The 24384-nt window shown below is 46.7% G+C and overlaps 1 pseudogene; it reads left to right on the top strand.

Annotated features, from left to right (window-relative positions):
- Positions 1–1022: 1022 nt before the first annotated feature.
- LOC144674544 (D(2)-like dopamine receptor) lies at positions 1023–23946 on the top strand (annotated as a pseudogene).
- The last annotated feature ends 438 nt before the right edge of the window (positions 23947–24384 follow it).

The raw sequence follows: 24384 nt of genomic DNA, 5'->3' as shown, positions 1-24384 counted from the left end.
GAGAAAAGCTGTCATGAAGGGAGCTGATGATCTGGTCAAGGTCAACTGCCTTGCCTGGTGTGTTAATGACCATTCACTCCCATCCTGTGCACTGCTCCAATTGCAGCCCAATTCAGCTCATGACAGGGCAGAAAATGCAGATTGTGCATCGCCCTGGGATCCCACTCCCCATTGCTACTCGACAGACTCAAGATCTGTTTCTCCAGAACCTCCAACAAACCTCAGCATCCTCCCTCAGTGGGACTACAGGCAGTGGAGAAGATGGTGCTGCCCATCTCAACACCTCCTGGGAGTACAACCCTACCCGTTACATTAACTGTTCAATGGGAGATGAAGTCAGGTTAAAAACCTTGTGAAAAGGGGTCGGGTCGGGTTGCTAATTGGGAAGGTCCATATGATGTTCTAGATAGACTTGTGGGAAACAAATCTTATATTAGCGAAATGGAAATGAAGGATGGAAATGCAATATTTGTGTTATCATGAAGATCCGTGTGAACTGTATATAATGAAAATGTCAGATAACCAGATGGAGAATAAACGCTGTGTTTGATTTTATCCAACAGGGACAAGATGTGGATGGTCATCATGCTCCTGGACTGTGTCCAGGCTGAAGTTCTGTTCCTGCCGTATGATCCTCCCCAAGATTGTCCTTTCTGAGCTCCAGCCAAGTGATGTTAAACACTCAGGTGGGAAAGAAAGAAATCTTCGACAATGTGTTTAAAACAATGCTGATTTATTTGCTATATAACCAGAATACTAAACTTCGGTTCAATTATTAACATCAGCAGAAACAAACTCCAACTGTCAGAATGAATATAGTTGGGGGAATTAATTTCTGGCATGTTGAGTTGTAATCCGATTTGGTGTCTGGCTTATTGTGAGAGAACATCAAGCTGTCAGGGAGAGGGATGATGTTGAGGAGAGCAGGTTTCTGATGGTGCGTGTGTGTGTGTGTATGTGTATGTAAGGGAGAGACAGGTTGTGCTGAGAGTTCGGTACAGGCAGCACCGGTGCAGCCCTGAATGATCGAGAACATCTCTCTCTGCCGGAGTGAGACTCTCCGATATGTGGTTGCTGCAGGGAAGGAAGAGCGGAAGGAGACTCGCAAGGAGTCTCGGGACGGAGCAGAAGTGAGTGTGCTACCAAATTTTCAACACCAAATTATCAAGGGGAGCAAACAGGAATGTAACGCCAGTGGCGAAAAGTTGGTGATGAAGGATGATAGAGACATTTAAAAGAGCAATAAGCAATTGGTTTCATTTCTAGAGGGTGAGCGTTGAAAAACAGAAGTTTTGTTCTACCCTATCTCGAGCGATGGGAGCACTGTGCACGGTTCTGGCCTCCGTATTATAAAAAAGGATATAGAGGCACCGGAGAAGATGCAAAACAAAAAAAGATTTACAAGGACGATTCCAGATCTGAGAGGTTATAACCATCAGGAAAGACTGAACAGGCTGGGGCTCTTTTCTCCAGAAAAGAGAAGGCTGAGAGGTTGACCTGATCGAGGTCCTTAAAATGTTGAAAGGGTTCCGAGCGGGTAGACGTAGAGAAGATGTGGAGGAGACCAGAACTGGGCGGTGGGGGTAGGGGTGGTTAGTGTTATCAATATCAGATAGTCATTAATAAATCCAATGGAGAATTCAGGAGAATTTACGCAGAGAGTGGGGAGAATGTGGAACTCGCTCCCATAGGGAGTGGTCGAGGTGAATAGCATTTAAGGGAAAGAGTTAGGGTGGTGGTGGTGGTAGTGAGACTAACCCGATCGCTCGTCAGAAGTGCTGGCACGGACTCAATAGGCTCGATGGTCTCCTTCAGTGCTGCACAAATTTGGTGAATGGGAGCAAAATTTCTGCCAAGTTTTCTTTCTATATCCAAACTGGTTGGGTTCAGTCCTGTCAACACATATTTGTACCGCCATGTGGTAACCCACTCCCTCTCGAAGGTGCTGCACTGCCTCCCTCGCGGGGAATGGGGGACAGCTCCGGAGCACAGGAAGTTTGTTTCTCAGGCAGTGGGTTCAACAACCTCGGTCGCTGGTAAGATTTTAGAGTCCATTATTAAGGATGAGATTTCAGAATACTTGGAAGTGCATGGTAAAATAGGGCAAAGTCAGCATGGTTTCATCAAGGGGAGGTCATGCCTGACAAATCTGTTAGAATTCTTTAAGGAGGTAACGAGGAGGTTAAACAAAGGAGAGCCAATTGATGTTATCTACTTGGACTTCCAGAAGGCCTTTGACAAGGTGCCGCACAGGAGGCTGCTCAGTAAGATAAGAGCCCATGGTGTTAGAGGCAAGGTACTAGCATGGATAGAAGATTGGCTGTCTGGCAGGAGGCAGAGAGTGGGGATAAGGGGGTCCTTCTCAGAATGACGGCTGGTGATTAGTGGAGTTCTGCAGGGGTCAGTATTGGGACCACAACTTTTCACTTTATACATTAATGATCGAGATGAAGGAATTGAGGGCATTCTGGCTAAGTTTGCAGATGATACAAAGATAGGTGGAGGCACAGGTAGTATTGAGGAGGCGGGGAGGCTGCAGAAGGATTTGGACAGGTTAGGAGAATGGGCGAATAAGTGGCAGATGGAATACAACGTGGGGAAATGTGAGGTCATGCACTTTGGTAGGAAGAATAGAGGCATAGACTATTTTCTAAATGGGGAGCGAATTCAGCAATCTGGAGTGCAATGGGACTTGGGAGTCCTAGTCCAAGATTCTCTTAAGGTTAACTTGCAGGTTGAATCGGTAGTTAGGAAGGCAAATGCAATGTTGGCATTTATTTCGAGAGGACTAGAATATAAAAGCAGGGATGTGCTGCTGAGGCTTTATAAGGCTCTGGTCAGACCACATTTAGAATATTGTGAGCAATTTCGGGCCCCGAACCTCAGGTAGGATGTTCTGGCCCTGGAGAGGGTCCAGAGGATGTTCACGAGAACGATCCAAGGAATGAAAGGCTTAACATATGAGGAACGTTTGAGGACTCTGGGTTTATACTCGATGGAGTTTAGAAGGATGAGGGGGGATTTAATTGAAACTTACAGAATACTGAAAGGCCTGGATAGAGTGAACGTGGGGAAGATGTTTCCATAAGTAAGAGAGACTAGGACCCGAGGGCACAGCCTCAGAGTAAAGAGAAGACCTTTCAGAACAGAGATGAGGAGAAACTTCTTTAGCCAGAGATTGGTGAATCTATGGAATTCATTGCCACAGAATGCTGTGGAGGCCAGGTCATTGAGTGTATTTAAGACCGAGATAGAGAGGTTCTTGATTGGTAAGGGGATCAAAGGTTACGGGGCGAAGGCGGGAGAATGGGGTTGAGAAACTTATCAGCCATGATTGAATGGCGGAGCAGACGCGATGGGCCGAATGGCCTAATTTCTGCTCCTCTGTCTTGTGGTCTGATGGTCTTATGGGTTCGGCACAGCTCCAGGGAAATCAGTACGGAGCCAGGAAAAGGCTGCTGGTGCCCTCCTGCCACACCTGGTAAAGCCTGGCACCTTCACAGTCAGCTATTTGAGCTGTAAATGATTGGGCATTGATATCGTGACACCTTCCCTACGACCATCAGGGTTTTCGCTGGAGTAAACAAGGAGAAACTGTTTCCAGTGGCAGGAGGGTCGGTGAACAGAGGGACACAGATTGAAGAGAATCGGGAAAAGAACCAGAGGGGGAGATGAGGGGGATTTTTGTTTTACACAGCGAGTAATCTGTTGTCATCTGGGAGGCGCTGCCTGAAAGGGTGGTGGAAGCAGATTCAACGGGAACTTTCAAAAGGGGAATTGAATAAATACTTGAAGGGGAAATGTTTTCAGGGCTATGGGGGAAAGAGCAACGTGGGGGAAGTGGGACTAATTGGATAGATCTTTCAGAGAGCCGTCACAAGCACAATGGGCTGAATGGCCTCTTCCTGTGTTGTAAGATTTTATGATTCATTTCTTTCTGCCCACACACTGGATTATGCACCCTCCACAGTCACTAACTAGCACATTTGCTTGTTTTTGTCATTGTTTTATTCTGGTTCTCTGTCATGTCCGCCTTCCTCTCCCTCTTCCGTTTTCCCTCTCCTCCTCTCCTGCTCTCCCACTCTCCCCGGGCTCTCTCTCCTTCCCTCCGACTCTCCAATTCTCCCCACTCTCCCTCTCCTTCTGTCCCGCTCTCCCAGTTCCCCCGGTCTCCCTCTCCTTCCCTCCCACTCTCCCACTCCTCCTGGTTTCCCTCTCCTTCCCACCCGCTCTCCCATTCTCACCGGTCTCTCTCTCTTGTTCTCTCCCACTCTCCCACTCCCTGGTCTCCCTCCCCTTCCTTCCTGCTCTCCCACACCCCCTGATCTTCCTCTCCTCGCCTGCTCTCCCACTCCTCCCAGTCTCTGTCTCCTTCTCTCCCGCTCTCCCACTCTCCCCAGTCTCTGTCGCCTTCTCTCCCACTCCTCCTAGTCTCTGTCTCCTTCCCTCCTAGTCTCCCTCTCCTTCCCTCCTAGTGTCCCACTCCACCAGTCTCCCTCTCCTTCTCTTCCGCTGTCCCACTCTTCCTGTTCTCTCTCTCCTTCTCTCCCATACCCCCGGGGTCTCCTTCTCTCCCGCTCTCCCATTTTCCCTGGTCTCTCTCTCTCGCTCTCCCATTCTCCCCGCTCTCTCCTTCCCTCCCACATCCCAGTCTCTCCTTCTATCCCACTCTCCCACTCCCCATGGTCTCTCTCTCCTCTCCCGCTCTCCCATTCTCTCCAATCTCTCTCTCCTGCTCTCCCGTTCTCTCTGGTCTCTTTCTACCACTCTCCCATTCTCTCCGGTCTCTCTCTCCTTCTCTTCACCTCTCCCACTCCCCCCAGTCTCTCTCCCACCCTTCCATTCTCCCAGGTGTCTCTCTCCTTCTCTCCTGCTCTGCCATTCTCTCCGGTTTCTCTCTCCTTCTCTCCTGCTCTCCCGTTCTCTCCAGTCTCTCTCTCTCCTTCTCTTCCGCTCTCCCACTTCCCAGTTAGGGGAGGCGATGGCGTAGTGGTATTGTCGCTGGACTAGTAGTCCAGAGACCCAGGGTAATGCTCTGGGGGCCTGAGTTCGAACGGTGGTGGGTTCAGATGGTGGAATTTGAATTCAGTAAAAATCTGGAATTAAAAGTCTTACGATAACCATGAAACCATTGTCGATTGTTGTAAAAACCCATCTGGTTCACTAATGCCCATTTAGGAAGGTCATCCTTACCTGGTCTGGCCTACATGTGACCCCAGACCCACAGCAATGTGGTTGACTCCTAAATGCCCTCTGAAATGGCCGAGCTGGCACTCAGTTGTATCAAAACCGCTACAAAGTCTCGAAAAAGGAACGAAACAGGATGGGCCATCTGGCATTGACATAGGCACCGGAAACGACAACAGCAATCTCAGCCCCGTAGACCCTAAGTCCTCCTTACCAACAGTTGGAGGAGCCATTTAAATACTGTGGCTACAAGAGCAGGTCAAAGGCTAGGAATCCTGCGACGAGTAACTCATCTCCTGACTCCCCAAAGCATGTCTACCATCTACAAGGCACAAGTCAGGAGTGTGATGGAATAATCCCCGCTTGTCTGGATGAGTGCAGCTCCCTCAACACTCAAGGAGCTGGACACCATCCAGGACAAAGCAACCCCTCTTGATTGGCACCACATCCACAAACATTCACTCCCTCCACTACTGACGCACAGCAGCAGCAGTGTGTACCATCTACAAGATACACAGCAGGAATTCACCAAAACTCCTTTGACAGCACCTTCCAAACCCACGACCACTAGCATCTAGAAGGACAAGGGCAGCAGATAGATGGGAACACCAACACTTGGAAGTTCCCCTCCAAGTCACTCACCATCCTGACTTGGAAATATATCGGCCGTTCCTTCACTGTCACTGGGTCAAAATTCTGGAACCCCCTCGCTAACAGCACTTTGGGTGTACCTACACCATGTGGACTGCAGCTGTTCAAGAAGGCAGCTCACCACCACCTTCTCAAGGGCAATTAGGGATGGGCAATAAATGCTGGTCCAGCCAGCGAAGCCCAAATCCCATGAATGAATTTTTTAAAAAGTCTCTCTCTCCTTCTCTCCTGCTGTCTCATTCCCCAAGGTCTCTCTCTCTCCTAATCTCCCACTCCCCCGGTCTCCCTCTCCGTCTCTCCTGCTCTCTCATTTCCCCTGGTCCCCCTCTCCTTCTCTCCCTCTCCCACTACCCCCGTCTCCCGCTCTGTCTCTCTCCCTTTCCCTTTCTTCCATCCCCATTCATCATCTCCCTTTCTCGCTCTCTCTCTCTCCCTCCTTTTCCTCTAATCTGTTCTTCCTCCCTACCGCAACCTCTCTCTTCACCCCACCCCCCTTCCACCCGCTCTCTCCCTTTGCGCTCTCTTCCACACCCGCCTTTAGAAAATTGAAGGTTTGAATCCCAACTCTGTTTCTTTCTCTCCCAATCTCCCATTTCTCCCAGTCTCTCTCCATCTCTCCCGTTCCCCTGGTCTCCCAGTCCTTCTCTCCCTCTCCCTGTTTATACAGACGAGAGAGTGTCAGGATGAAATCCAGTGTGTTATTAGAGAGGAGAGAGGGTCAGGGTGGAATCCAGTGGGTTATAGAGAGGAGAGAGGGTCAGGATGGGATCCAGTGATTTTTTACAGAGGAGAGAGGGTCAGGGTGGAACCCAGTGGTTTTTCCAGAGGAGAAAGGGTCAGGATGATATCCAGTTGTTTTTACAAAGGAGAGAGAGTCAGGGTGGAATCCAGTGAGTTATACAAGGGAGAAAGGGTCGGATGGAATCCAGTGGTTTATTATTTCCTTCCCTCATATTTTTTCCTCCCACCCTCCCTTCCTTCCTTCCTCCCATACAACTAATTTCCCCAATTTATTCCTTCCATTCCTCCATCCTTCCTTCCCTTCCATTCTCCATCATTCCTTCCTCACGCATTTCCTCTCTCACCTGCTTTTAACCTCGGAAGAGAGAGGAGGGTACCCGAGGGTTGGCCTGAGGGACAGGATTGGCTGGTTGATATCCGGTGAGATTGGCCCATGTGGTTTACATTGGGATTGGAGGTCCACTTAGCAGGAAGAGAGGAGAGGATTGGGCAGTCTTCAAAGAGGTAAGTAGAGAGGACGAGGCGGATTTATGTAGGGAAAGAATCTAGAGAGAGAGAGGGGAGGGGGCATAGCAGACTGGTGGGTTTTTGTCCCTGAGTATAATCATACCACTGCAGATCATTATCTATTGAGTAATTTAATTTTGTGTGTAGACCAGTCGACATACAATGAATGAGTTAGCAATAGTTTGGGGACCACAATTGTGTAGTTCATATCATGGCTGCTGATAGATTTCATATAATTATCTTCTCAAGGTATTGTGAACACACATCCCTTATGTGAACTGATTAGTGCTTATAAATGGTCTGTGCACAATGCTTGACATACAAGAGGTTTTATTGATTTAATAAATGTTTTGATAAGGCAGTTTTAATGGAATCAGATTAAGTTACAGTTGAACATCCGGAGATGACACCTTCGCCGACCATAATCTTTACTGTTGGTCAAAGCCAACTAGATTGGATTAAGAGGCACCGTTTAAGGGGTGTTTATGTGAACATTTTAGAGAACTATTGTTCGCATTTTGGACCTGCCCATGTCCCAAAGCCTTTTTGAACAAATGACGGAAGTATCAAAGGCGAGTGCCAAATTGAACACAGCAAGATCCCGCCAACTTCAAGGCGGCTAATGACCAGATCATCTGATTTAATCCTCCTTGCGTTCCTCAATCCTGCCCTCTTGAGCATCCTCCGATTCCCATTGCTCCACCATTGGCAGCCGTGTCTTTAGCTGCCAGGGGCCCTAAGCTCTGGAATTCCTTCGCTAAACCTCTCTGACTCTCTCTCTCTCTCTCTCCTCCTTTAAGATACCCCTTATAAACTGACTTCTTTGAGCGAATTATTGGCCGCAATATCTCCTTATGTGGCTCGGTGTCAAATGTAATAATGCTCCTATGAAGCACCTTGGGACGCTTTGCCATGCTAAAAGCGCTAGATAAATATAAGTTGTTGTTGCCGCAATTGCTTCCTTTTTACCCTTGGTGCCTGGATCGCCGGTATTGTTGCACCATTTTCCCACTTGGTTGGGGTTAAATCTTTGCCTTCTTTCCTCTGCAGGTTACTGAGGAGGTTGGAGTTCAGAGGTCGCTGCCAGTAGCTGCTCCAAACACAGCCGCCCTGAATGACTCGCAGATGAGGGAGCTGGGGCCCTGGAGCAACTCGGCCGGTGAGCAATGGAGGCATCGCTACAATTTCTACGCGGCATTGCTCAGCCTCCTGATCTTCGTGGTGGTGTTTGGCAATGTGTTGATATGCATGGCAGTGTCCAGGGAGAGGGCACTGCAGACCACCACCAACTACCTCATCGTCAGCCTGGCTGTGGCAGACCTACTGGTGGCCACGCTGGTGATGCCCTGGGTCGTCTATCTGGAGGTAAAACCGTTAGTTTGGTCCCGCTTATCGATAGGCGGGAGGGGCCCCGAAGGGCGTTGGGCCTCGCAGCTACCGACATCACTCCTCAGCGACCCCACGCCAAAGAGGTCCTAAGTCCTTTTCCCACTTCCCTTCCTGGAGCCAGTCACTTGCGCATCAGTCACGGCCAGAACAAGGTCTCTCTTCTGGTCATCAATTTAGATACCAGGCGATTGGTGAACAACACAAGACTGAACTTGACCATATAGAAACGTAGGCCAGGATTTTATGGTCCCTCCTGCCCGGCGGGTTATTACGGTCCCGCCGAACTAAATGGAGATTTAAATGGCTCGCCGCGTCCGCTGGGGGAGAGACACGCCGCGGTGGGGCCATAAAATCCTGGCTACAGAAAATAGGATCAGGAGTAGGTCATTCGGCCCTTGGAGTCTGTTCCGCCATTCAATATGGTCATTGCTGACCCTCTATCTCAACGCCAGACTCCCGTGCTCTCCCCATACCCCTTGATGCCTTTGGAGTCTAGAAATCCATCTATTTCCTTCTTAAATATACTCAGTGACTTCTCTGTGGTAGAGAATTCCACAGGTTCACCACCTTCTGAGTGAAGAAGTTTCTCCTCATCTCAGCCCTAAATGGCCTACCCCATTTCCTGAGACTATGACCCCTTGTTCTAGACCGCCCCACCAGCCAGAGGAAACATCATCCCTGTATGCAGGCTGTCCAGCCCTGTCAGAATTTTATACGTTTCAATGAGATCCCCTCTCATTCTTCTAAACTCCAGTGAATACAGGCCTAGTCAGCCCAATCTCTCCTCATATGACAATCCTGCCACCCCAGGAATCAGCCTAGTGAACCTTCATTGCACTTCCTCTATGGCAAGATCTTAGGTAAGGAGACCAAAACTGTGCACAATAGGGACAGGAGCAGGCCATTCAGTCCATCGAGCCTCTTTCACCATTCGATTGGGTCATCATTGGAATGGTCCAGCACAGAAAGAGACCATTTGGCCCATCAAATGGAGAGACAGTGGCGTAATAGCAATGTCACTGGACTAGTAATCTGAAGGCCCAGTCTAACACTCTGGGGACATGGATTCAAATCCCTACAAGGCAGCTGGTAGAATTTAAATTCAATTAATAAATCAGGAATTGAAAGCCAGTCTCAGTCATGGTGACCATGAAACTATCATCAATTGTCGTAAAAACCCATCTGGTTCATTAATGCCCTTTAGGGAAGGAAATCTGCCGTCCTTACCCGGTCTGGCCTACATGTCACTCCAGGCCCACAGCAATGTGGTTGACTTTTAATTGCCCTCTGAAATGGCCGAGCAAGCCACTCAGTTCAGGGGCAATTAGGGATGGGCAACAAATGCTGGCCTTGCCAGCGACGCCCACATCCCATGAAAAAGATAAAAAGAAAATTGAGTCTGCTGCAGTTTTTTGAAAGATCAATCCAATTAGGCCCCACTCTCCCCCAGCCCCCGCTGTTCTTTCCCCCGTCGCCCTGAAAATTTCTCCCCTTCCAGTATTTATCCGATTCCTCCCTTTTGAAAGTTACTATTGAATCTGCTTCCACCGCCCTTTCAGGCAGCGCCTTCCAGATCACAACAACTCGCTGTGTGATTAAAAGTCGCTCTTCCTCACCTCGCCCCCTGCTGGTGACGCTCACTTGCACCGAAGGCTTATCCGCCTTAGCAAAAGCCGTTCCCACATTGTCGTGGCCAACCCTCGGCCGCTGAACGATCGTCATGGATGGGGGTTAGTATTGCAGCCGTCGGGCACGCTTCTGATTGTTGTGATCCTCCAAAGAGCGAATCTTGGAATCCCATTTCTCAATCGCTTTCATTACCACTTCAAATAAAGAAAAAGCAAACATAAGATCAGCCGGCGCAATGAAACTATTCAGTGCTCAGATGATAAAATATTCATTCATTATCATCCAACTGCTAGATAATTAATTTTGTATAATGTCTCCGCTGGATATCTAATCGCACTATTCTCACACAATTAAATCTGGAGCAAAATTAGTTTTATAGGAAATGAGAATTACTGTAATATTCTTTGCTGCAGTGCTTGTCAAACTAATTTATACTTCATACTATCTAGATTGTCCACAAGCGTTTAATCTCTTGGAACATTCTTCATCTTGAAATTACCCGAATTACTATTTTCGCCTTTTATATTCTTTTCAATGGAGATGTAATATCTCTATGGACCTCAGTGACTTTTAGGGGGAAGAAAGTAAATGAGAATTTATGGTAAGGGAGAATTCATTATAAGGGAATGAATTACTTAAATTAGAATCTATAGGCAGGCCAGCGCAAATCAGTAAATCAACAATTAAACAGTTAAACCAAATGAACCTTTTACACTCTCAAACTTTGTACACCAGCAAGTTTGCAATCACCAGCAAGGTCCTGGGAGTTAGACTGGAGTCAGAGGATGGCAAGAACATAGATTAAGTGTGCTCTTCAACAGATAGGGGAAGGACAGATGATCCCAGCTTAGATAGGAAGGCAGGTCTCTGCCTGGGTGAAAGTAGGGTCAGATGATGCATGTACCTTTGTACCAGAGACTTGTCTGTTTAATGTAAACCTATATGTTGACAAGATCGGAATCTGGAGGATGTTCTTGTATGTGACAAATAATGTATAAATATGGTGAACACTTGTAGCTTAGCAGAGTACTGTCTCAAGCTGTATTGAGATGGTGCCCTCCTTGCAATTGCTCGAATAAACGATCGTAACCTGTACCTGAGTCTCCTGTGGTCCGTTCATCAAAGACACCACATCAGTGACAAATGCATAAAACGACCCAAGTGTTAAGCTAATGTTCTCCAAGTTTGATTAATGTAGGTGCAGAATAAGTGTTAGTTTCTCAACAGAAGATTGTTAAGATGATGTTAGAGCACATATTCAAATGATTAAAATCAACACGTTCTCTTGGCATATTCATGTTTAGAATATGAAAATGTCTAGGCTTTTTCTCTGGCATGAGTTAATAATTTACGTATTATTTAATGAAAATGTCAGTGAGTGCAAATCTGTCAACAGCAAAACAGCAGCAGAAAGTTTATAATTTCAACAACAACTTATGATTCTACAGCACCTTCAATTTAATGAAGTGTCTCCAAGGTGCCTCACAGGAGTGATTATCAAACAATATTTGACCTCGAGCCACATCAGGAGATATGAGGGACCGGTGACCAAAAGCTCAGTCACAGAGTGAGGTTTTAAGGAACGTCTTAAAGCCAGAGAGAGATAGAAAGAAAGAGAGAGAGAGAGATATAAAGAAAGAGAGAGATAGGGGCTGGAGGAGGTTCCAGAGATAGGGAGGGTTGTAGGGACTGGAGTGAGTTACAGAGATGGGGATGATTGTAGGGACTGGAGGAGGTTACAGAGATAGGGAGGGTTGTAGGGACTGGAGGAGGTTACAGAGATGGGGATGATTGTAGGGACTGGAGGAGGTTACCGAGATAGGGAGGGTTATGGGGACTGGAGAGGGGTTACAGAGATGGGGATGGTTGTAGGGACTAGAGGACGTTACAGAGATAGAGAGGGTTGTAGGGACTGGAGGAGGTTACAGAGATAGGGATGGGGCACAAGGAAAGATTTGAAAACAGGGATGAGAATTCTAAAATTGAGTTTGGATGAGCTTAAGTTTCCATAAACATATTCCTTGGAGCCATTCTTCCCGTTAATTCTGATGAGCTTATTTGGGGAAGACAATTGAATGTGGGTGGGGTAGGATCGGTTGGTGGCCCTTGGGCTCTGTTCCCTGCAGCCACCCCCCTCCCCCTCCCCGCCCCTCCCACACCGCCTGCAAAAGTGGTCTAAAGTATTTTAGAAGCACTGCTCTTAGGTGTCTTGTGCCCAAAGGCAGCAGAAGAACAAAATACTGAGGGCGCTGGAAATCCGAAATAAGAACAGAAAATGCTGGAAATACCCAGCATCTGTGGAGAGAGAAACAGAATTAATGTAAAAGCAAAAAACTGCGGATGCTGGAAATCCAAAACAAAAATAAAAATACCTGGAAAAAGTCAGCAGGTCTGACAGCATCTGCGGAGAGGAAAAGAGTTAACGTTTCAGGTCAGAACCAAAGGGCAAGGCACTGTAGGAATGCAGATCTTTTATCTGGATTTAAGGCTGGATATAGAGCTCCAGTCAGTGAACAGACGTCCGGATGGCTGGAGATGTTCTGTGATCTTGTGGAAGGGTTTGCTTGAAGGGATGCTACCCTGGCTGTGAATTGTTGCTGATGCTGTTTGTACTTTGCTCTGGTTAAAGGTGGTTGGTGAGTGGCGTTTCAGCTGGGTTCATTGTGACATCTTTGTGACACTGGACGTGATGCTGTGCACAGCCAGCATCCTCAGCCTGTGTGCCATCAGCATCGACAGGTAACCGGAGGGCTTTCAGTGGCGTTCGCCAGTGCGGATACAGGCCATTCGGCCCATCTGCTCTGTGCCGGTGTTTCTCCTCCACACGAGCCCCCTCCCACCCCCTCTTCACCTCACCCCGTTCACCATATCCTTCTATTTCTTTCTCCCTCGTGTGTTTATCTTGCTTCCCCCTTAAATTCATTGATGCTATTCACCTCAACCATTCCCTGGATGCGAGTTCCACATTCTCCCCAATCTTTGGGTAAAGAAGTATCTCCTGAATTCACCATTGGATTTATTTTTAGGAATGTGGGCATCCGCTGGCAAGGTCAATATCACCCTTCAACTGAATGACCCGTCAGTGTTAGGGTTAGAGTCAACCACATCTCTGTGGGTTTATAAAAGGGTTTTCTGTAGTAATTATAGTTCTGATAAACATAGGACTGTACCTTTAACCACAGGGGAGGAAAAGAGGAGAGCGATTCTCCTGAGTATTTATGGGGGCAAAACCTACAGTTTAATTCGATGCTTAACGGCCCCCAGTGCCCCTGACTTGAAGACCCTCAGTAAATTAGTAACAATAAGGAATATTTTCAACCCAAACCCTCAGTCACAATGAAGAGGTTCACGTTCAATTCACTGAATACAGCCCCAAGAGAGACCATTGCTACCTCTGTGGCGAAATTAAAACAACTCATGGAATATTGCGATTTTGGTGAAAGCCTGAATGATATGCTCAGAGATTATTTTGGTCTCTGGCGTGCAGGAGGATGCTATTCAGCGAAGATTGCTGACTGAAGTGGATCTTGATGTTAAGAAAGCATTAGAAATAGTACGTGCGATGGAAAGCGCTGTAAGTGATTCACAAGCGATTCAGGGTGCACAAAATGGCGCCATTTTCCTAGTTGGGCGGGAACGGTCAACTGGAAGTGGCGCGAAAATCCAGGACTCCGCCGTGAAGCGGGAAACAGCCCCCGCTAACCGAAAATTGAGGAACCAGTTTATTAGCAAATTCGAAAACTAATTTTTATCGACGTGGAAACAATCACACTCCTAACGATTGGCAATTTAAAAGGTGGAGTGTTATTTTTGTCACAAAAAAGGACACATATTGAAACATTGCAACACAACATTAAAACAGGCTTCCGGGCAACAAACAAAGCCCAATGAAGTATGTAGTGTGGAAGAGCCAGAAACAACCAATTCTGACATTTAATCCTTATTCAACATGAGAGTTGGGAAGACAGAGCCAGTCACTGTCACTTTACAGGTGAATGGGAAACTCTTAATAATGGAAGTAGACACTGGTGCTTCTACCACTGTAGTAGGAGAACACAATTTCAAATATTTAAATAAAGGTGCTCAACAATTAAATTTGGAACAAACGTCTACCAAGTTGAAAACGTACACAGTCGACGAAATCCAGGTATAAGGTATCACCAGAGTACCTGCTTATTATAGACACCAAACAGCACAACTACCAGTGATGGTATTAGAAGGTACAGGACCAAGCCTTCTACGTCGAAATTGGTTGAGGGAAACTAACCTTGATTGGCCAATGAGATTTCAAAAGGAAGCAGGAAGAGTTCCTGAGTTGGAAAAGGAACAAGGTAAGGTCCTTCAGAAAGAGCCTAGAGAGTCCAAGGACCGCATCTGGATGCAAATGGAATGTGTAGCTATTCAGCAACCTGAAGAAATGAAGACTGTCTTAAACAACGACATGGAAGAACAGCAGAAGAAACTCAAGGCGACTCTGCTGAATTACAGAGTTCAAGTTGAAGCGAGTGAGTTTCGCAAAGAAAAGAAAAACCCTGTTGAAAGACCCTCACACACCACAAGGATCCCTCAGGTCAAAGTTTGTACCTCTGGAAAATTATGAAGGGAAGCAGGAAGAATTTAACGTCACTCTGAACAAACTGAAGAACCAGTTGGCACAGAAGACGCAGCAATGTTCAAGGTTCCAGAAGGAAGCCAACAGATACATGAAGGAGACGGAAGAGCTGAAGAATCAGCTGAATGAAGCTAAAGAGACCTTGAAAGGAAAGGTCGTAGAGCTTTCCAAGATGCAAGTAGATAATGAAGTCATGGGTAACTCAATTACTGAACTAAGACAAGTTGAGAAACCACCTGAGAGAAGTCTGGCCGACAGTGAAGTCAAGATGAAGGCCAAAAATAAACTCTGTGGTAGAAAGCAGAAGACAAAAAGGAGGAAGATCCTGAAAAGACAATAAAAGGCAGGAATGAAAAAGTTAACAGGTGAACGATCGGAAACTAAACTTGCTCGTTTCCTATTTTACTACAGAACAATCCCAATTTGGAGGGGAAGGTGGAAAAAAGTCATGGGAACCAAAAATCGACTCCTGATTTGTATAGTCATGAGCAACAATTTACTTGGAGAAACAGTGTGTGTAAGGAATGTCGGTGGAAGACTGAAGTGGCTAGCTGGTAAAGTAAGCTCTGTGACCGAACCATTGTCATACCACATGGAAATGGAGGGCCGGACCACCTATAAGCATGTGGATCATTGAGGAAGAGAGATTTCCCAACAATATGATATTCCACCTGTAACCATTGTTAAACCTATGGTTCCTGTTGAAGTTGCTCAACCAAGGACAGACATGCCTGGTGTCTCTGTTGGAGTGGAAGACACTGAACTGCCTGTGCCTAATGAGGTACCTGATGTTAATGTGGTTCCAGAGCATGTGGTTCCTGCAAAATAATCGGAAGTCGTGGAGCTGCGATGTTCCACAGGGATCGGGAAACCATCTTAAAGACTGAACTTGTAATTTGATGACCTGTGTAAATATTGTGATGTAATGAGATAAATCTCCTCCTAAATACAAAAGGTAAAGAAACGTTTAAGGGTGGGGGGGGGGGCTGCAGTAATTATAGTTCTGATAAACGTAGGACTGCAGCTTTAAGAGTATGCCTGTGTTGTAAGATCACATGAACTGTATAAACCAATGCGTTAGAAGCACGGGGACCCTCGAGGAGAGAATTCTTCTTTCGTTATAGAGTTAGATGTATACATGTAACTGCTGCTGCCGTCTTGTAAATAAAGTTCAACGTTTCCACCAAGCAAAGCTGCCTAGAAAATCAACTCTATCACACTTTCCTTCCCGAAAGTACATCATTGAAACAAACAGGGTTTTTATGACAATTGATGGTCACCATTACTGAGACTAGCTTTCAATTCCAGATTTATTAACTGAATTTAAATTCCACCTACCACTGTGGTGGGAATTGAACCCATGTCCCTCAGATCATTAACCGAGGCCTCTGGATTAGTAGTCCAGACATTAATGCGATGCCACCATCCCACCTTTTAGTGACAATCGTATATTGATAGCCCGTAGTTCTGGTCTCACCCCACACAAATAGCAAGACTTTCTCTACCCTATCGAAAAACCCCTTTCATTGTCTTAATCAGGTCACCCCTCAGCCTCCTCATTTCTGGAGAAAAGGGCCCAGCCTGTTCAGTCTTTCCTGAGAGTTATAACCTCTCGGATTTTGGCAGTGTAGGAAATGCAGAATAAATGAAGAATAGCCTCCTTCGGTGCTCTGAAGTCCTGAGAAGATCGGGAAAAGGGGTATAATTTCTCTCCACCTGGCGGAAACTGCACAGCAACAGACTTAAAATGGTAGCGGGCAACTTGCTTCTCCAGCCCTTTTGGCACTGGGTAGCGGGGCTGTGACAGGAAGAATAAAAAAGAGTCATATTATCTAAATGGTGAGATTGCAGAGCTCTGAGATGCAGAGGGAACTGGGTGTCCTAGTGCATGAATCACAAAAGGCTAATAGCAGGTACATCAAGTAATTAGGAAGGCTAATAGAATGTTATCGTTTATTGCAAGGGGGGTTGATTGTAGGGAGGTTATGCTTCAGTTCTGTGGGGCGCTGGTGAGACCGTATCTGGAGTACTGTGTACAGTATTGGTCGCCTTATTTAAGGAAAGGTGTCAATGCGTTAGAAGCAGTTCAGAGGATGTTTACCAGGCTAATACCAGGAATGGGTGGGTTGTCTTATGAGGAAAGGCTGGACAGGTTAGGCTCGTATCCACTGGAATTTAGATGAGTAAGAGGTGACTTGATTGAAACATTTAAGATCCCGAGAGGTCTTGACAGGGTGGATGTGGAGAGGATGTTTCCTCTTGTGGGAGAATCTAGAACGTGGGGTCACTGTTTAAAAATAAGGGGTCGCTCATTTAAGGCAGAGATGAGAACTATTTTCTCTCAGAGGGTCGTGAGTCTTTGGAACTCTCTTCCTCAAAAGGATGTAGATGCAGAGTCTTTGAATATTTCTAAGGCAGATATCGATAGGTTCTTTGTTAACAAGGGGTTGAAAGGTTATCGGGGGTAGGCAGGAATTTGGGGTTGAGGTTACAATCAGGTCAGCCAAGATCTTATTGAATGGCAGAACAGGCTCAAGGGGCCGAGTGGCCTACTCGTGCTCCTTATTCATAATTTGTGATGTGTCCATCTGAATTCATACACATCAGGGCTCCAGTGGGGTACATGACACACGTGTGCCATTGTCAGTGGAGTGCCCTCTGGGCTGTACAAGTGTAGTTAGACTCTTCCTCCCTCTCTTCACCGCCCCCCGCCCCCACCTCCCTCCTCAGGCCTTTACCCACCACCCTCCCTCCTTCCTCCATTACTTTCCCTGGGCTCCCTAGTTTTGGGAGGAGTGGGGCCAGCGAGACCCAACGGCCAGCGAGAGGCCCTTTCATGACTCCAGGTTCTCCAGATGTGCATTGACAAGGTTCGCCCCCTCCTCCCTGCAGCTCGATAGAGAATGGGACCCTCCCATGGGAGCGGCTGTCCCGCTTGTGATCCTGGTTGGAAATGGTGGGAAACTGGGAAATATTGGTGTGCAGAGTGACCTGGGTGTCCTTGTACACGAATCACAGAAAGTCAGCATGTAGGTACAGCAAGGAACTCGAAAGGTAAATGGCATGTTCGCTTTTATTGCAAATGGATTGGCATATAAAAGTAAAGAAATCTTAAAATAATTATATAGATCTTTGGTGAGACTACACCCGAATATTGTGCACAGTTCTGGATCCCTAACCCTACCCCTAACTTCAAACCCAACCCTAAATCCCTAACCCCATCCCTAACTCCCTATCCCTAATCCTAACTCCCTAACCCCGTCCCTAACTCTCCAACCCCATCCCTAACTCCCAACTCCAGCCATAACCCCATCCCCAACTCCCTACCTCATCCCTAACCCCTCAAACCCCACCCCTAACTCACTACCCCTAACACTAACCCCATCCTTAACTCCCTACTCATAACCCTAACTCCATAACCCTATCCATAACTCTAACTAAACTGATTCCTGGGATGAGAGGGATGTCCTATGAGGGGAGATTGAGTAGAATGGCCCCATATTCTCTGGAGTTTAGAAGAATGAGAGGTGATCTAATTGAAATATACAAAATTCTTCGGGGGTTTAACAGAGTCGATTCTGGGAGGCTGTTAACCCCACCCCCTCCCCTGGCTGGGGAGTCTGGAACAATGGTGGGGGTCACAGTTTTAGGATAAGAGATCAGCCATTTTGGACTGAGATGAGGAGAAATTTCTTCACTCAGAGGGTTGTGAATCTTTGGAATTGTCTACTCCAGAGAGCAATGGATGTTCCATCATTGGGTATACTCAAGACTCAGATTGATAGATTTTTGGGCACTGAGGGTGGGAAAGTGGAGTTGAAGTAGAACATCAGCCATGATCTTAATGAATGGGTGGGGCAGGCTCGAGAGGCTGAATGGCCTCCTCCTGCTCCTATTTGTCTGGTTGTTTGCTAGATCTTGGGAATACTGTGTACCTTTTTCCGATTTGATCAATGGATCCTCATCCTCAACCTCCCTTGGTTGCCATGCCTACAGGAGTCGGCCATTTGGCCTTTTGAACTTACTTCCCTGCTTCACTCACCACCTATTTTGGAACTTTTTAAAGACCGTCCAGTTCATCAACAGCTCTAACCTGTTTCTTGTCCACCCCTTGCAGATACACTGCGGTTGCCATGCCAGTGCTATACAATACCCGCTGCAACCCCAAGCAGAGAGTCGTTGATGATAACCATGGTCTGAATGCTGTCCTTCGCCATCTCATGCCCGCTGCTCTTCGGGCTAAAAAAAACCCTGGTAAGCTGTGCCCATCAAGGACCCTTCTTTCATCTTTTATTCCTCTATTGTCTCCTTTTATGGTAAGGGAGGGGCATGAGAATTCTCACAGCAATCCCAAGGATTGGGGACTTCAGTTATATGGAGAGACCGGATCAGCTGGGATTGTTCTCCTTAGAGCAGAGAAGGTTCAGGGGGAGATTTAATTGAGGCATGTAAAATCATGAGAGGTTTTGACAGAGTAAATAAGGAGAAAGTGTTTCCAGTGGCAGGAGGGCCGGTAACCAGCGGACCACAGATTGAAGAGAATCGGGAAAAGAAAAAGAGGGGGGGAGGAGGAGAATTTATACTCCACACGAGCCCACTCCCACCCCTTCTTTATCTCCCCCATCACCATTTCCTTCTATTCCTTTCTCCCTCATGTGTTTATCCAGCTTCCCCATTAAATACATCGATAATATTCACCTCAACCACTTCCTGTGGGAGTGAGTTCCACATTCTCCCCACTCTCTGGGTGAAGAAGTTTCTCCTGAATTCCCCATTGGATTTATTAGTTGTTGCACTATGCTGATAGTGCTGGTATCCCACCACTGCCAACCATGTTGTATTATGGTGCGCGGTGGTGTCTCAACGATGTGACCTTGAGACTTGTAGATTTAAACATGAACTCTTTATCTATTTACAGATCTCAGGTTACTGTCATGCATGGCGCTGCTACCTCCATGCAGGCTGGTTCCAAAGTGTTCTCTCTGGACTGTTCTCTCAGCCTGTTACCATGTGACTTTATACATCATACCGTGGGTGGTGCTATTCTCCAGTCCCTCTCTAACCCTTACTCTGCCGTGCACCTTTACATTACAGTGGCATGCAGGCACATACAACACTAGTGACTATCTTATATTGATGGCCGTCTAGTTCTGGTCTCCCATCAGCCTTACCCTCCCCCACCCCAAAAGTGGAAACAACTTCTCTAGGTTCATCCTGTCAAAACTCTTTCATAGCTTTAAAGGCTTCTATCAGGTCACCCCTCAGCCTTCTCTTTTCTAGAGGAAAGAGTCCCAGCCTGTTCAGTCTTGCCTGGTAGTAATAAGCTCGTAATTCGAGTGCCATCTTTGTGAACCTTTAGTTACATCTTCCCCAGTGACTCAATGACAGTTTTTGCAATTATGGAGACCAGGAATGTGCTCTGTCCTCTTCCAGATAAAAGGGACGAGGCCATCTGTGCCATCATGAACCCTTCTTTCATCTTATATTCTTCTATTGTCTCCTTCTACGTTCCCTTCATCGTGACGCTGTTAGTTTGTGTCCCGATATATGCCATGCTGAGACGGAGAAGGAAGCACGTGGCAGCTAAGAGGATCAGCGTTGCCATGGAGCATGAAACCCAACCGCCCATAAAGGTCGAAAGAGTAAATAACAAGCTCAAATATTAAAATGAAGGGATGTGCGTAGTGAGCATGGTGTAAATGACTGAGCTTTAAACTCTAGACGCCGCAATTAAATCCTGCCCAAGTTCGCTTTGTGTAGAGGCTGCACGGGTTCAATTCGACATGGGTTAGAGTGGCTTCGATCCATTTTGTATCAGACATGATGCAGAGTTGCTTTCAACCTGCCATTTAAGGGAGGATACAGGATGACTGAGGAAGTGGTGTCACCACAAGTATAGGATGTTGGTCATTTGTAGGAGGCTGCAGATTGGCAGGCATAGAGGGAAATGTACATCTAACCCCATGTTGTACCTGTCCTGGGAGTGTTTGATGGGGACAGTGTAGAGGGAGCTTTACTCTGTATCTAACCCCATGTTGTACCTGCCCTGAGAGTGTTTGATGGGGACAGTGTAGAAGCAGCTTTACTCTTTATCTAACTCCGTGCTGTACCTGTCCTGGGAGTGTTAGGTGGGGACAGTGTAGAGGGAGCTTTACTCTGTATTTAACACCGTGCTGTACCTGTCCTGGGAGTGTTTGGAAGGAACAGTATCTTGGTTTATTATATAAAAAAATGCTTTTCAGGGTGAAATTTCCTTGTGCAATATTACTGTGCGTATCACATAATCATATTCCACCTGAAACATTCACTCCCTCCACCACTGATGCACAGTGGCAGCAGAGTGTACCATCTACAAGACGCACTGCAGCAACTCACCAAGCCTCCTTAGATAGCACCTCCCAAACCCATGACCATGACCATCTAGAAGGACAAGGGTAGCAGATAAGTGGGAACACCACCACCTGGAAGTTCCTCACCAAGTCACTCCTATCCTGACTTGGAAATACATTGGCTGTTCCTTCACTGTCGCTGGGTCAAAATCCTGGAGCTCCCTCCCTAACAGCAATGTGGGTGTACCTACACCACGTGGACTGCAATAGTTCAAGAAGGCAGCTCACCCCCACTTTCTCAAGGGGCAATTAGGTATGGGCAACAAATGCTGGCCCAGCCGGCGAAGCCCACATCCCATGAACGAATAATTTTTTAAAAAATGTAATACTTAAGTCAGTAATTTTGAAAGGATTTTTGCCCTATTTAATGGACAATCTCTCAATTCCAATTGTAAACAGTGGATTTTCTTTATGGCCAATATGAAGTATTTGTATCCATGTTCGTGCCTACACTGTTGCCAGGGTCGATAATTCCATTTTTTGTTTTATTTAATTTCAGTATAAGTGCACACACCCGGAAGATGTCAAACTTTGCACTTTAATGGTCCAATCAAACGGGAGCACCAGTGTGAGTAAAAAGAAATTGGTGAGGCCTCATCTGGAGACATCAGAATCCTCGGAGCTGATTGACAAATTTCCAGTTCAATTTGAGTGGCCGAAATTTCCACTTGTCACTAAGGTCACCAATCATTCCAAAGGTCATTGATCAACTCTCTTCCCATTCGCTGCCATTGCACAGAATCTCAATGGACCCAAACCTCTTCCCACTCACTCCCATTGTACACAATCCCAATGGAACAAGCCCCTTCTCCTTCACTCCTATTGCACAGAATGTCAATAGATCAATCCATTCCCATCGCACAGAACCCTAATTCCTTTCACTTCCATGGAGAGATTGGGATTGTTCTCCTGAGAGCAGAGAAAGTTCAGTGAGAGATTTAATCGAGGTGGGTGAAATCATGAGGGGTTCGGATAGAGTAAATAAGGAGAAACTGTTTCCTGTATCAGGAGGGTCAGTAACCAGAGGGACACAGATTGAAGAGAATCAGTAAAAGAAAGACGGGGATAGATGAGGAGTTTTTTTTTCCTTTTTACACAGTGAGTTGCTGTGATCTGGAAGGTGCTGCCTGAAAGGGCGGTGGAAGCAGATTCAGCAGGAACTTTCAAAAGGGGAATTGGGTAATTAGTTGAAGGGGAAAGATTTGCTGGGCTGTTGGGCAAAGAGCGGGCAGAAGTGTGGGACTAATTAAAAAGCTCTTTCAAAGAGCCAGCAGAGGCTCGATTGGCTTAATGGCCTTCTCCTGTGCAGTATGATCTGTGAACAAGTTAACTGCCCACACCCCATGCACAAAATGGTGACTTGGAGACAAGGGCCCTTTGTCATTCCCTTCCTTGTCCTCTCCTGTGATTTGAGTGTGCTCTGGTCTGTGCTGTTGGCTGTTGGTAACACCCACTTTCTCTTCTTTTTGGCATCCTAGACACTGGTACGAGAAGCAATCCCTTACTCTGAAGAATCTGAGGGAGCCCGCTTTGTGGGGCCTCCCGAGAGGTCAAGGCCAACAGGAACTCCGCAGGCTTTCCAACTCGGGGCCACTTCCGGATCCTGCCTGATGGCTGGTAAATGGAAGGCCCCTTCCTCCATCGAGGTATCCGCGGACCCCGAGTGCGATGGCCAAGCAAGGTTCTTCAAGCAGACCGCTTTTGAGGTGCGGAGGGTGCCAGTGGCCAAATCAGCAGGGAAAGAAAACTGTCCCACCAGAAGGAGAAGAAAGCAACAAATGTTGGCGGTTGTCTGAGGTGAGTCGAGAACAAACTAGAACAATAGGTTATGTTTCACTGAGTCACAATGATCTAGAACAATAGCCCAAGATCCACAGTCTCAGTGGTCTAGAACAAATGGTTAGGTGCTGTTGTGCCACAATGATCGAGAATAGGCAAACGTCTACCGGTTCTTACAATGATCTAGAACAACAGACCGATTTCTATGTAATTACAACTATCTAGAACAATAGACGAGGTTCCATTGTGTCTCATTGATTTAGAAGAACAGGATAGATTCCATGGATCTTGGACTGTAGGCTAAATTACAAGCTCTATAACTGTGGACTAACTTCAATAGTCTTGAAATGATCTAGAAAATAGGCAAAGTTGCCTTGTGGCACAATGATCTAGAACCATAGGTTAAGTTGCATTGTAGCACAATGATTTAGATCATCAGTCCAAGTTCTATTGGTTTTGCTGTAATCTAGAACAATAGGCTGCATTCCACCAGACCGCAACGTTCTAGAGCAATAGGCCAAGCTGCACGGAAATGTAATTATCTAGACTAATTGGCTGTGTATGGTGTTATCATACTCCCAGTAGATTAGTCTGAGTCCTATAGTGTTACAATGATCCAGACCAATAGGCTAAGTTGTATGGAATTGTTATGTTCTCGGATTGTATTCTATACTGATGATGTGTGCCAGGAATGTAATGTGAATTTTATCAAAGAAGTAGTAACTGCAAGTAATTAATGGAGCCCTGTTGCCATATGGTTGAGGAGCTGAGTGGGGTAGGAACCCTTTCGCGAGTCACTGCGTTGCGATGACAAATGGCCCACACATGCATTGACGACTCTTTTCCTCTCTCTCGCTCTCTATCGGATTAGCAGGCGTCTTCATCATCTTCTGGCTGCTATTTTTCATCACTCACATCCTGAACGTCCACTGCCAGAGGTGCTACATCCCACCGGCGCTCTACAGCGCCTGCGCCTGGCTGGGTTACGTCATCAACCCCATCATCTACACGACATTCAACATGGTGTTCCGCAAAGCCTTCATGAAGACCTTGCATTGCTGACTCTGGAACAGGGACTGACCCTGGAACAGGGACTGAAGCACAGTCGCTGGCAACTGAGAGCCAAGCGGACCAGACCATGAAACTTGCAACTGATGTCTCCACACGAGAGACACAGGCTTTTAAGGATCCCAGACTATAAACACCTTGTCTCTGCTGTCTTCACCACACCATAACAGGAAGCCAGAATGATCCCTTCCTGCCAAAGATGGAGGAACATGAGTGTACCACACACTGGCACCTTCTGAACACGACAATAAAAGGATGAGTGCTCACACCACAATTTTATGTAGTTTACATACAGTCTCTCTACACCTAAACACCTTCCATCGCCACCTGCTCTGAGTTTAGTTGTTGCGTTCCTTACTGAAGTTCCCACTTCCTGGCACCCAAGCTAATATCCTCTGAATTTAATGCAACCCTTGATCATTGTGCCACCAC

Source organism: Cetorhinus maximus, unplaced genomic scaffold (genome assembly GCF_964194155.1).
Source record: "Cetorhinus maximus unplaced genomic scaffold, sCetMax3.hap1.1 HAP1_SCAFFOLD_696, whole genome shotgun sequence".
Lineage (NCBI taxonomy): Eukaryota > Metazoa > Chordata > Chondrichthyes > Lamniformes > Cetorhinidae > Cetorhinus > Cetorhinus maximus.
The sequence above is the reverse complement of the archived record's forward strand: the minus strand, read 5'-3'. Positions and strand labels throughout refer to the sequence as shown.